The sequence below is a fragment of the Trachypithecus francoisi genome, unplaced genomic scaffold (assembly GCF_009764315.1).
Source record: "Trachypithecus francoisi isolate TF-2019V2 unplaced genomic scaffold, Tfra_2.0 Lachesis_group2, whole genome shotgun sequence".
NCBI lineage: Eukaryota > Metazoa > Chordata > Mammalia > Primates > Cercopithecidae > Trachypithecus > Trachypithecus francoisi.
The window spans coordinates 45,788,122-45,802,391 of record NW_022681465.1 but is presented as its reverse complement, the minus strand read 5'-3'; the positions used below and the strand labels follow the sequence as shown (position 1 = coordinate 45,802,391).

The following is a 14,270-nucleotide window of genomic DNA, read 5'->3' as shown; positions in this document are numbered from 1 at the left end:
TGAACTGTCGCTATGGTTCTGCCCATTATGGCGGAAGCTTTACCAATTTTATTTTCATTGGGTACGCTTTACGTCAATCAAGAAAAAAACCCCTTTCTCTCCCCCACCCACCCACCCCGCCCCTCCATGCCTAGGGCCGCTCTCACCCTTCGGATTGGCCCGATGCCTTTTTCCCCGAATCCTTTGCGGGTCCGGCCTCCGATCCCTGTGTGGTGGTTTGGGTAGTGGGAGCTCTCCTCTCTCGCGTATTGTCCTGCGGTCTGTGGGCCGACGTTCGAAAACTGGATGGATAGCTTGGACGGTGGGAAGGGAAGGGACACGCTGCAGGCCACCCTCCTGCTAGAAGGAGGCAGTAGCTGAGGAACAAGGTCTGCGAAGCGTGGCTCTGCTCTGTTCTAAAACTTTGGATGGCCTCAGTACCTGGGGAATGTGTTTAAAATGCAGGCTTAAATGCCCCTTTCTCCATTCTAATTTCAGTAGGTATGAATCTGCGTTTGTATTCCTCACAAGCCTTCCAAGTGATTCTGAGGCAGGTGCTGTGACTATACTTGGATTATCACAGGGTTAGATTATCAGGCTACTTATGGTAAAGCTGTATCTAAACCGCCCTTCCCTCTCCTTTTCCTCCTTTGAACTGTTTGAAACGGATTTGTTAGCTTCTGTCTCTTATTTTACGGTGCTGTAAATTGTTAATACACATGAGACTGTATTCACTACCAAACCAAGTCTCCTAAAGCTCACTTGAATGTCTACTTATTCGTCTCCCTTACAGGTTCAATTTCTTGAAGGCCATGATTATATCTATTTAACGCTTTTCCTTGTACCTAATAAAATGTCTGGTGCATAGGTGCTCGGTAAATTAGGTGGAATCTTTTGAAAACCCACAAAATACTGAGCTAAATAGCAAATCTCATAAACGGGAATAAAATAGCCTGAGGATGGGAGTTGAAGGCGGAGAATATATAAACATATGTTTAAGGGATGTATATAAAATTTTAGAGAAGGGAGAGAGCACAAGATAGGCTTCCTAAAGAGGTGGTATAAACGTTAGACCTAGAAGGATGGGCTAAATTTGCACAAGTAAAGATAGTATGATAGAACAAGCTAAAAATTAGCTAAGGGATAGCACCCCTAAAAAACGAAAGCGGAACTTTTATTTTGTTCGTATTTTAAATTTTAAAGTACCTTTACAAATCACCTTTGACTCTAAAAGGAAAGAGAAATTGTAATTACTAGAACATAGTGATATTGAAAAAAACTATATGTTAACATTTTAAGATACAGACCAAACTATAGGAGAACATTATTTTAAATAAGAAAGAATAAAAATAGACCAAGCATTTATTTGAAGATGTTAGAAATGAAGAACAAAATTGTATAATTGAAATTAGGAAGAGGAAATTAGTAAAGATAAAGTTGGAGAACAACGTTTTAAAAGGAAAATGGTCAAATTGATAAAGTACTCATAATCTGGTATAAAGCTGGTTTTTGGCAATACCAGTGATATTCAAAGACAGGAAGTGTAACAAGAAAAGGAATAGTGCCACTAGTAAGGTTGGTAATTTAATAAAAGGGAGGTTTAAAAATTATTAAAATATTTTATACAATTTTATACTGCCAATAAATATTAATAGAAAATGAAATAGTCACTTTTCAAGGAAAACATAACTCAAAAAAGGTGGAAAACTGAATCAAGTCAATAACTACAGACAAGACTGAAAAAAGGATGCCAAATTTCTGTACCCTCAAATAAAAAGCTTCCAGCCCACTCAGATTTATGGGTAAAAATCATAAGAGCTGAATCTTGTGCTTTAAACTCAAGTCATAGAAAATGATGGAGAGCTTCTTAGCTTAATTTTTGAAGCTGCCATAATCTTTAACATCCTAAAAGAACATTTAAAGTCACTCAATGTAAGCTTAGTGATGATGAAGGCTATACATGTTGCTCACCATTGTATCCCCGGTGCCTGACTCATGTTTGATGTTCATTTGTGAACTTAAGTGCAAAATTCCTAGATGTTAGCAAAATCAGTTTGATACTGTCTTAAAGGAGCATTTCTCTATAACCAAATTGAGTTTTTTGCTGTTGTTGTTAAGTGCAAAGATAATTCAAAATATAAATCTGTGTTAAATATAGTGTTAAGGAAATCATCTCAGTGTCAAAAAGACACTGAATAATAGGCAACACTATTTCTACTAGGATATAAAGTGGGTTTAGAAAATACTTTTTAAAATATGATCGGCAAAATACTTAAACACCAGTGTTTCTCAAACCTCATTCCTGAAGCACTAGAATTTTGTGAGATGCTTTTGGTCTCAGAGTGAGTTTTATAAGCAAATAATTTGGGCAAACAGATTTTAACATGTTTTCAATAGGGTATCCTTTTAAGAGTGACAAGGAATTTACACACATCACTTTTATTATATTTAGTGAGAACTAGTGACAACCACTTCTTGCTTCACAGGAGTCTTGAGACAAATCTCTAGATGGAAAACTGCTCTGCTGAAACTTGGGGTCGGATCATCTGTTTCTAAAGATAAGACAGGTGATTACACTAATTTAAATCTAAATTTGATGCAATCAAAATTCTCATTTTTCTTGAACAAAATTATTCCAAAGATCTCAACAACAGTTGTATAAAAATAACTTACTAAACTGTGAAAAAGAATAATAATACAAAAATTGCTCTATAGGACAGTAAAATGTATTTGGTACAATGGTAATCAGACCAGGAATTCCAGAGACAGCCAAACGTAAATAAAAATTTCTGCTTTGAGAAGGTAGTGACATGAGTGTTAGTCTGCCTCCTAAAGCCTTAATAAAGCAAGAGTTCCTCTATCACCCATGCTGGAGTACAGTGGCATAGCTCACTGTAACCTCGAACTGGGCTTAAAGGATCCTCCCACCTCAGCCTCCTGAAAAGTTAGGACTACAGAAGCATGCCATCATGCTCAGCTAATTTTTTTTAAATTTTACACTATGTTGCTATGTTGCCCAGGTTGGTCTAGAACTCCTGGTCTCAAGTGATCCTCCAGCCTCAGGCTCCCAAAGTGTTGAGATTACAGGAATTAGTTCCCATGCCTAGCCAATAAATTAATTTGTTAAGCTGAAGTCACCTGGAGAGGGGCCATCAGCAGACTAGGTATTTCAAAAATTATTGGAAAGATCAAAAGAAATGTGGAAACTTGTTGACAAATGAAACAGATCACGGAAGTGGCATCCCATAATTTTTCCGGAGGTGACTAATGTTTCACAGAGAGTTGATCTGCCTAGCAAAGTCCCAGAGAGACTCCAGGAATGGAGTTCTCTTGTACAGTAGAAGATGAAATGAGAAGGGGGCTAAATACAAAACGTCAATTTAAAACCTCTTTAGGAAACCACTGTACTTCCATTCCTCCAGATTCCTCTCCCCAGTATTTGGTCTCTACCTCTATCTAGAACTCCACTCTTTTTTTTTTTTTCCTTTTTTAGAGACGGGGGTTCTCTCTGTTGCCCAGGCTCTAGTGCAGTGACATGGGCATAGATCATAGCTCACTGCAACCTCACTCAACCTCCTGGGCTCAAGCAACCTCCCACCTTGTGTCTTGCCCTCCTGAAGTGCTGGGATTACAAGTGTGAGCCACTGCACGTGGCCTAAGTCTTTAAAATGAATGAAGAATGAAAAACCATCAGAGATGTGAAAATCAACAACATGAAAGATGAAACTAAAAACTATTTCAGGAAGACTCTGAGTCAGCTAAGGAACCAAAATAAAATAATAAGAAATTAATAATAATAAGCTTCCTAAGAAGTACTCAAGAAAATATTAGAGAACAGAATACTCTGAAAAAGGAACATCAGATAATAAGAAAAGTCTGTTGAAAATAAACATATGAATGTAAAAATTAAAATGGCAAGATGATTTAATTGAAAAAATATCACAGAACCTGCAGTATTCAAACAACATGGAGAATTTTGAAAAAAATATGGAGGACTAATTCGTTATTTGACTAATAATTTCTGAAAGAGAACAACAAGAGGAGGAGGAGAAAAATATCAGACATTGAAAAGATATTTCAAAGAACTGAAGATAAATACAGGTCTCTAAATTGATAGAACACATTTAATACTGAGCAAAATTATAGTAAAAGAACACACCTAGACACATAAAGAAGACATTTCAGAGCATCAAAATAAAAAGGCCTAAAAACTTCCAGACACAAGAATCTGACCTTTTATAAAAGAATAAGAACTGAGCTAGTATCAGATTTCTCATCAGAAACTTTAGATACCAAAAGATAATACCTTTAAAATTGTAACTGAAAATTATTTTGAACTTAGAACTCTATTTCCTGTCAGAACAAAAAATCAAGTGTGTGTACATAATAAAGAGTTCAGAAAGTTCAATTATATACTGTTTCTGAAATATGTACTCCAGAAAAGTAAGAATGAAATCCAAAAATAAGATAGATGTAAAATACAAGAGTGTGGCATAGAATGACTGACCCATCAAAAATGTCCATGTCCTCCTCATCCTTGAAATTTGTTAATGTTACTTTACATGGAAAAAGGAACTTAGTAGGTGTAATTAAGGTTATTGAATGGTTTTACTAGGCTTTGGGCTTTTAGGTCCTTAACAATCTTTTGGAGTCCTTGTTGGGCCTCAGGTCTAAGCGGTTACTGGCTTTGGTAGGGAAAGGAGGCGGAATCCTTTAGTTTAACTTGAATGGGACAGGATTCTTTGCTCGTCCATATTGTCCTTCTGTTGCCCAACTTCTGGATTAATTCCTTCCTCACGTAGGGGACAGCCAACTGTGTTCCTTCTCTTATGTTCAGGTGTATAATGGCCCCTGCTTTTGCTAGGATGTCTTTCCCTAACAAAGGAGTGGGCTTTCAGGCATAATTAGAAAGGCATACGAAAAGAGTAAAGTTCCCCAGTCATAACTTAGTGGCTGGGAGAAGTATCTAGTGACTGCCTGTCCTAGGACCCCTTGGATAGTGACAGATCTGGAGGACAGTTGTCCAGGACAGGAGAGTAAGACTGAGAAGGCTGTGCCAGTGTCCAGGAAACAGTTAATCTCCTGGCCCTCAATGGTCAAGCATACCTGGGGCTTTGTGAGGGTGATGGCATGGGCTGGCGCTTGCACTGGGCACCCTCAGTCCTGCTGCTGGATCATCTGGTTAATGGCTTCTGACTCAGAGGATCTTCATCCCCTGGGGTAGTGGGCTTTCCAGTGATTCCCTTGACATAAGGGGCATGGACAAGGGGATGGCTTATTTCTATTCGGACAGTCTTTTTAAAAGTGTCCTTGTAGACTACACTGGGAGCAAGACCTATTAGGCATTCGATTTGCCCAGTCTTTCCCTTTTCCAGAGCCTCTAAAGTCTGCCTGCCTGAGGGCCATAACTAAAGCAATGGCTTATTTTTTTTTTTCAATTCCATTTGTCCCATCCCGTCAGCTCCTCCTGATCTCTATTATAAAAACCGAGGTTGCCAAGTTCAATAGGGGTTCTAAGTTTTTCTCTGGGCCCAAGGTTTCCAATGTCTGCAGCTGAGTGATAAACTTATCCTTTAAGGTTAGTTGGCCTTCAATAGAGTCAGGTGACAGAGAGGTATGCTTCCTCAATGCCTTCCTTAGTCTCTCCAGAAAGGCAGTAGGATTTTCTTCCTTTCCCTGTGTTATAGTGGACATCATTGAATAGGCTTCTTCTAGGTTTTCCTTAGTCCTTCTAGCACGCAAGTTAGCAAACGTCTGCCGCACCAATCTCCATGTTCTGATTCTGTGTCCCAGTGAGGATCTATACTGGGAACTGCCTGCTGGCCTGTGGGGAATTGCTCACATTCCTCTGTTGTCATCCTATCACTGACCTGACTTAGACACCAGAGATCGCCAGACTCTCGGGCTACAGTTATGGTGGCACTTCTCTCATTTGGGGTTAGTGATCTACCAGTAACATAATAGCTCTCCATGTCAGATCAAAGGATTGTCCTAACCCTTGTAAAACATCAATATAGCCATCAGGGTTATCTGAGAATTTACCTAGGTCTGTTTTAATTTGCTTCAAGTCTGAGAGGGAAAAAGGTACATGGACTCTGACTGGGCCGAATTCTCTAGAATACATCTTAGGGACGTTTTAGCCTTGAGGGGAACGTTTCCCATCTGAAAAAAGAACGTAGGGATGCCAGCACCCCTAGTCATTTTCTCATGAGCATCAGTCGTAGAGCTTCCTCTATGGTCCTAATGCTCATTCCTTTCCAGGGTGCATAACTACCCATGGACCTCTGCTTATCAGATTAGTTATGCTTACCAACGTAGCAGTCTTGCACCTGTTTTCCCACCTTTCTTGACCACAAAGAAAGGGGTATGGGCTGCTGGATTCTAGTGGTCCTTTACAAGCGTGCCCAACATTGACTTTGCACTCACGGGTGAGTTCTAGAGCTAGGCTGGGTTCCTGAGTATTTTATAACAACCCAGTTGCCCCATCAAGATGCATTCCCATAAACAACAGTTCTTATGCAAATTCACTTCAGATAACCTTTTGAGTCAGGATTGAGATAGAGTTTTTTTGAAGATGATAACCATTTTTTTCCAAAGCGAACTTCCTTTATGTCTGTAGACTGGACTGTGTAAGGCCACAAGATTAGAAGTTAGGATAATACAGGTTACACTGTTAACTTTTAGCAAACTTTACTTTTATTGAAAACCTTGTAAGTTTGGGATTTCAATTATCCTTTGCTATTAATAACACCTTGTTTAGTCTAAATTAACTTAGAATTGGTATAGATGGTTTTTTATTCCACAAGTACTTTAAGGCTTGGCTGAGTGCAAACAGCTTGCACATTTGAACAGACCAATTATTAGGCAATTTTCCTAACTCTGCTGTTACAGGAGTTTCCCTATCAATTACTGAATACCCATTGTGTTTTTTTCCCTCAGTCACCTGGGAGGAACCATCTATTGTCCTGTCCTGAAGGGAGTTCCTCTTAGGTCTTGGTTGGACCTTTGTATGCTAATTAAGATTTAAATCCGTTAGGAAATTTGCTGGGTTAAGGGAATTTTCAGTGGTTAATGTTAAATCATCTTTTTCTAACAGAATAGTTTTATACTTTTAGATTTTTGAGTTAGTAAGCTACCTTTTTGCCTTTTTTTTTTTTTTTTTTAACTTAGGATACTTCTGAACTGGTGAGGTGTGCTCACAATGAGGTTTCCTCTAAAAGTTATTTTTCTACTTTCTTCTGCTAGCAAAGCAGTTGCCGCTACAGATTGGATGCATTTGGGCCATCCGCAGCTTCCTTGGTTAAGGATTTTTGATAGGAAGGCTACGAGTTGTGAGTGGTCTCAGTGCTTTTGGGCTATGCCCTTGTTTGCACTGACAAGCAGGTGGTATTAGAGTGTTACAGGGTCACAGAGAAGACCTTCAATTATCAATTGTAGGTTTTAAATTTACCCTGGCTTTTAAAGGAATAGGGTACACTGTTTTTCTTTACTACTTCTATCCTCTCTCTCTCTCTCTCTCTGCCTTCTCTCTTTCCCCTCTTTTCTCTCTCTTTCTCTGTCTCTCTGCTTTCTCTCTTGGTAGATGGATTTTGGGAACACAGCGGAAAGACGTTCGCTCGTTGCCCCCCTTTGCCACTATAGGAATATGCTACCTCCCTGGCTGGGCGCGGTGGCTCACGCCTGTAATCCCAGCACTTTGGGAGGCTGAGGCGGGTGAATCACAAGGTCAGGAGATTGAGAGCATCCTGGCTAACACGGTGAAACCCCGTCTCTACTAAAAAAAATACAAAAAATTAGCCAGACATGGTGGCAGGTACCACTAGTCCCAGCTACTTGGAAGGTTGAGGCCGGAGAATGGTGTGAACCCCGGAGGCGGAGCTTGCGGTGAGCCAAGATGGCGTGTGCCATTGCACTCCAGCCTGGGCAACAGAGCGAGACTCTGTCTCAAAAAAAAAAAAATGCACCTCCCTTTAATTTACTCAATTTGCTTTCATCCTGATCTATTATGTTGTTGTAGACACAGTTCCAGTTGTTAAAGTACTGGGTCATCAGTTCTAAGGCCCTGGCCAAAGAGCTGAGGCTTGGAGATTGTATTGTAGTGGGGGTAAGTTGGGTAGAAACTGGGGGAGGAGAGCATCTTACATAATGGGAGAGTAATCCTCTTAGCCATTTACAAACTTGGGGCCCTGGCAAGGGTGGTGGGGAACAGGTCCCACATAACTGCCCATGTCGAGAGCGATATACCTAAATTGGGAGTGACACTAGGGGCAAGACTCCCTGGGTTCATAGCCTAGGTGCATACGGATGCAGCGTTGAGCTTCCTTAGATCCCTTTGGAGATACAACTTGCTCTGATACTTGGGAGAGGAAGTGAAAGTCTGAAGCATTAGTACCTAAGAGGCAGGGATTGGAGGAAGTAAATTCAGAGGTAAGGAGAATTTTGGGGCTACACTTTCAAGAAAGTGGTGGTTGGGACCCAGGAGGTATGGGTCAGAAGGAGAGGTAGGGGCACACACATGGGCGACTGTGGAGTAGACACTTCTGGTTGTGCCATGGTCTCAACTGGCCAATGCTGGGAGTTCAGGATGACAGTTTTCTACCTCTAGTCCGGCCCTCGGCTTCCCCAGGAAAATTGTGAAAGTGGAAACTGCTTCCAGGAAACTGGGTACTGCTTTCCAGTTGGAAAGCCTGTACCCAGAAAGCCTCACACCTGAGTCTTAAGTCCAGTGGCCATGCTAATCATTTTTAAGTAGCTGATAGGTACCTGGTATTTTCCTCCAATTCTAAAGAAGAATAGGACAGAATAGCAAGTGAAAGTGGTCCAGTATTACTCACCACTTTGGAGAATCCCCATGCAGGTCACCAAATGTTACCAGCGCGTCTTTGTTCTTAGAGCCCCCAAGATGGTGGTGGCCGCTCCCAAGATGGCAGCAAGCCTTTTGCTCTCTGACCTGGGGTTCTTGGCCTCACAGATTCCAAGGAATGGGACTCTGGGCCGTGTGGTGAGTGTTATAGGGCCATGTGGTGAGTGTTATAGGGCCGTGTAGTGAGTGTTATAGCTCTATTAGAAGCCGTGGGTCACGGAAGAGAACCATGGAACCCAGTGACTAATGTTCAGCTCAATTAGGATGAACCTGGGCACTTAGCTGCACGGGAACAATGGCGAGCCTTTAGCCCAATCAGGAGCGGCAATGGGCACCTCACTGGATCAGAAGCACAGTGGACACCCTGCCAGATCCGGAGGGGTAGACGTCTGCGGTGGATCTGCAATGATGGCGATCAGCAATGGTGGATGACGAGCAAAAGCTCACCTTGAGCCAGAACAAAGATGGACCAGAAGAGTGTGCAGTTGCAAGATTTAACAGAGTGAAAACAGAGCTCCCATACAACAGGAGGGCACCCAAAGCAGGTAGCCCCTGCTGGCTGGAACACCTGGATTTTTATCCTGATCATTGTCCCTTCCCCTGTGCCTTCAGGCAATAGATGATTGACTATTTTTTTGCCTCTTGCTTTTAGCCTAATTGGCATTTTAGTGAGCTGAGTTACAAGCCCTGTGTTTAAAGGCGGGTGTGATCACCTTCCCCAGCTAGGCTTAGGAATTCTGTCAACCTAGGAAATCTGGCTAGTCCTGTCTCTCAAACACAAGTTCATCAGTTGCTATAAATATACCTCTCTCATGCAAGATGTTGATAATAGGGGAGAGGTTGCACAAGTATAGGGGCAGAGGATACATGTGAGCTCTGAAATTTCTGCTCAATTTTGCTGTGAACCTAAAACTGCTCTAAAAAAAATGGTCTATTTTCTTAAAAAGATGAGACTGTTGGAGTATTTAAAATGGATTACCTCTGGGAAATGGGAAATGAGATACTGATTTCCTATTCCAACTGAGACCACTTGCTTTTTAGATCTGTCAAACAACAGTTGGGTTCCTTGGTTAAACCCACCATTTCTCATATTTCACATCTTCATCCTGTTACTATGTTTCACTCTTACTTTGCTGGAGTGTATCTTCAGGAACTCAGAAATGGTATATGACAGGCAAATTTTCTAAATTCTGTATTTTGTCCCCACAACTGCTTTCACAGTTGAAATGGAAAATGGAAAAGAATGAGACAGGTGACTTTTACCCTTATGAACTATATTTAGTAAACCACACTCATGAAGTACTTTGATAAAAATGCAGAATAGAAGGAAAAATTCATCTGGTCAAAATGTATTCTACAGTCCATTAGGAAAATAAAGTTAGATCCACATTTCAGATTTTGTATCAAAATACAATCAAGACAAGTTGAAAGTTTAGCTATAAAAAAACTTAAAAGAACATATACTTAGTTTGATAATGTTAGAATTCAGAAAGACTTCCTCAGCATAATTATCAACATTAGAACCCATAAAATAATGATAGATCTGACTACACAAATGTACTTTTTTTTTTTTTTTTGAGACAGAATCTTGCCCTGTCACCCAGGCTTGAGTCCAGTAGTACAGTCTCACTTCACTGCAACCGCCGCCTCCCAGGTTCGATCTGACTACACAAATGTACTTTTCTTTTTTTTTTTTGAGACAGAATCTTGCCCTGTCACCCAGGCTTGAGTCCAGTAGTACAGTCTCACTTCACTGCAACCGCCACCTCCCAGGTTCAAGCAATTCTCCTGTCTCAGCCTTCCAAGTAGCTGGGAGTACAAGCCCATGCCACCAAGCCTGGCTACTTTTTGTATTTTTAGTAGAGATGGGGTTTCACCATGTTGATCAGGCTGGTCTCAAACTCCTGGCCACAAGTGATCTCCCTGCCTCAGCCTCCCAAAGTGCTGGGACTATAGGCGTGAGCCACCACACCTGGCCCAAGTGCACATTCTTATATAAATAAAATATCCTTATATAAATAAAATACACACCAAGCTATGTAACCAGTGTTTAACTCTGGAGAGAACAATGGCAACTGGAGAAAGGGATCAGGAAAGATCTTCAGTGGAAAGCACCGAAACAACAAAACAGAAAATAATAAATTGGGCTTCACCAACAAAACAGAAAATAAATAAATTGGGCCTCACCAAAGCTAAAAACTTTTGGGCATCAAAAGATACTATGAAGAGAGTAAAAAAGAAACCCACGTGGGAGAATGGGAGAAAATATTTACAAATCGTATATCTGATAAAGGGCTGATATTCTGAATGCATAAAGAACTCCTATAACTGAACAACAGAAAAACAAGCAATTCAAAAATAGGCAAAGGACTCGAATAGACATTTCTCCAAGAAGACAAAGGAATGAACAATATGAACATGATAAGATATTCAACATCACTAATCACTAGGGAAATGCAAATCAAAATCATGGTGAGATAACACTTCACATCCATTACAATGACTGGTATAGAAACAAACAGCATCTGAAAATAGCAAATATTGGCAAGGATGTGAAGAAATTGGAACCCTATGCGTTGCAGGTGGGAATGTAAAATGGTAGAGGTGCTGTGGAAAACAATATGGTGGCTCCTCAAAAATTACATGTGATTCATATGATTCAGCAATTCCATTTCTGGGTATATACCCAAAAGAAATGAAAACAGAGACTAGAACAGACAGCTGTTTACCCATGTTTGTAGCAGCATTATTCATAATAGCCAAAAGGTAGAAACAACCCAAATGTCCATTGGATAAATCAAATATAGTCTGTAAATACAGTGGAATATTATTCAGCCTTAAAAAGTAATGAAATCCTGATATATACTACAACATGGGTGAACTTTGAAAACATTGTTAAATGAAATAAGCCAGATACCAAAGGACAAATATTATATGATTCTACTTACATGAGGTACCTAGAATAGGGCAATTCATAGAGATAGAAAGTAGAATGGTGATTATCAGGGATTGGAAGAAGGGGAGAATGGAGAGTTATTGTTTAATGGGCATAGAGTCTCAATTTGAGATTATGAAAATATGGGAGACAGAGGAACCACTTTCAAAAAATTTTTTAAAGGTACACTGTGAGGAAACAATCAGATGAATCCAGAAAGTAAAACATTCCTTAGGAACTGGCCATTCCCTTCAGTAAGCCAGTGCAAGAAAAAAGGCAGTAAATTAGATTGAAAAAGATTGAAAGGATATTACAACCAGATAAAATGTCTTGCCCCAGATTAGATATTAGTCTGGACAAAGCTGCTGTAAAAGGCATCAGGGAGACAATTGAGGAAATTTGAATATGAATTAGGAATTTGGGGATATAAATAAAATATTATTAATTTTTTTCAGGCATTATAAGAATATTTTGCCCATGTATGAAAATGTTCTCTTTTTAGAAATGCAAACTGTGTTAAGAGGTGAAATGTCCAAAATTTCTATAATTTACTTTAAAATAATATACAAAAATACTTTAAAATAGGGATACAATGATAAATAATGTTATGTCATCTAATTCCCAATTCATATTCAAATTTCCTCAATTGTCTCCATAATACCTTTTACAGTAGTTTTGTCCAAACCAATATCTAATCTGGGACAAGATATTTTATCTGGTTGTAATATCCTTTAAATCTCTTTTTGAGTTGGTGGAAAAGTAATTGTGGTTTTTGCCATTATAAAGAAACTAAGGGGAATTAGATAGGAGGTGACCAGGGATTGAGTACTATAGACTTGCAGTCTCTGAGAAAGTGACATTTGAGCTGAGATATTAAGTGATTGCCAGCTATGTCAGTTCAGGTCCTCCAAGGTCTAGATGACAAGACAGGATTGGTTTTAAAATAGATCAGAAAACACCTGTGAAGAATAAAGGTGTGGCAAGGAAGAGAAGGCAGGAGAGTCTTCAAACCGCAATGCAGTTCTGGCACCTGGGAAAGGAGAGCAGGAAAGAAAGAGCGTTGGATAGGAAGAGTTTTCAGAGTGTAGCACAGTTGTGAGAAAGTCTCAGGCCAATGGGAGCCCCCAAGCAGAAATTGCCTATCAGAGGAGTCCTGCCTTGAGCAAGAATGGCCCAGCTCTGGTTTCCCCACTGACCATCCCATTGATAGTGCTCAGTCCTTGGCTGGATGTAGTTAGCCTCAGTATGAATGCCGAGGTGGATCACAAGTTATGGCCACTAGAGGGTGCCAACTCTGCTCCTCACAGCAGGTTCTCTTGAAGGGAAATCTGAGCGGCACACCTTCTTAGCTGTCCTTCCAGCCAAAGATCTGGAGGAAGAATCTATCAAGAGGAGGAAATGGCAAAGGCAGAGTCCCTAAAATATAGGAAAATTGTTGGTATATTTGAGGAAAAGAGAAAACTGAGTAAGTTTGCAGCATAATGAGAGTGGCAAACTGGCACAAGAAGTCAGACTGATAAGCAGAGGCCCCATCATATGGAGCTGAAAAGACTATGATGAGGGGGTAAATTTCATTCCAAGTGTAATGGAAATCCATCAACCAGTTGTTTTAAGCAGTGACTTATTATGATCTGATTTAGGTTTTAGATTCAAACTTTCTAAAACATTAATCTGTATTTATAGCATTCATTTCTTCATATTTCATTTTCTCCCAACCCACAGCAAGTCTGATTTACATCCTCACCTCTCTATTGAAAATGCTTTTACTAGATTACCAAAAGCTTGTTAATTGCTAAGTTCAATTGCTTCTTTCTAATTCCCATCCTAGTTGTCTCCTGGGTCACATCTACACATTAGCCACTCACCCCTTAAAATTGCTCTCGTGGCTGCTTTTCACTACTCCTTTCTAATTTCCTCCTATGGCTTTTTAAAATCCATTCCCTAAATTTTTTTATTGGCAATTATGTCTTTAATACTTTCATGTTATCCCTAGGCACCCTCACCTGCTAAATTTCACCTACATGCTGATGACTCCAAAATTTCTAACTTTTTTTTTTTTTTACCTCTAGCCCTCTATTCTCACTCTTCAAACCTGTATTTTCATCTGTGAGTCATGCATTTCCACCTCAGAGCATAATATACCAAAACAAAAATCATTACCTTCCTTAAAAATGCTTCTTATGGCCTGGTGCAGTGGTGCACACCTATAATCTCAGAATTTTGGGAGGCTGAGGTGGGTGGATTGCTTGAGCTCAGGAGTTTGAGACCAGCCTGGGCAACATGGCAAACAAAACCTTGTCTCTACAAAAAATACAAAAATTAGCCAGGCATAGTGGCACAGGCCTGTAGTCCCAGCTAGTTGGGAGGCTGAGGTGGGAGAATCTCTTGAACCCGGGAGGTGGAGGTTGAAGTGAGCTATGATCATGCCACTGCGCTCCAGCCTAGGTGACAGAGTGAGACATTGTATCAAAAGGAAAGAAAGAAAGAAAGTTC

General features: G+C 40.2%; 1 pseudogene; it reads left to right on the top strand.

Moving 5' to 3' along the window:
• Positions 1-12: 12 nt before the first annotated feature.
• LOC117066041 lies at positions 13-1,439 on the top strand (annotated as a pseudogene).
• The last annotated feature ends 12,831 nt before the right edge of the window (positions 1,440-14,270 follow it).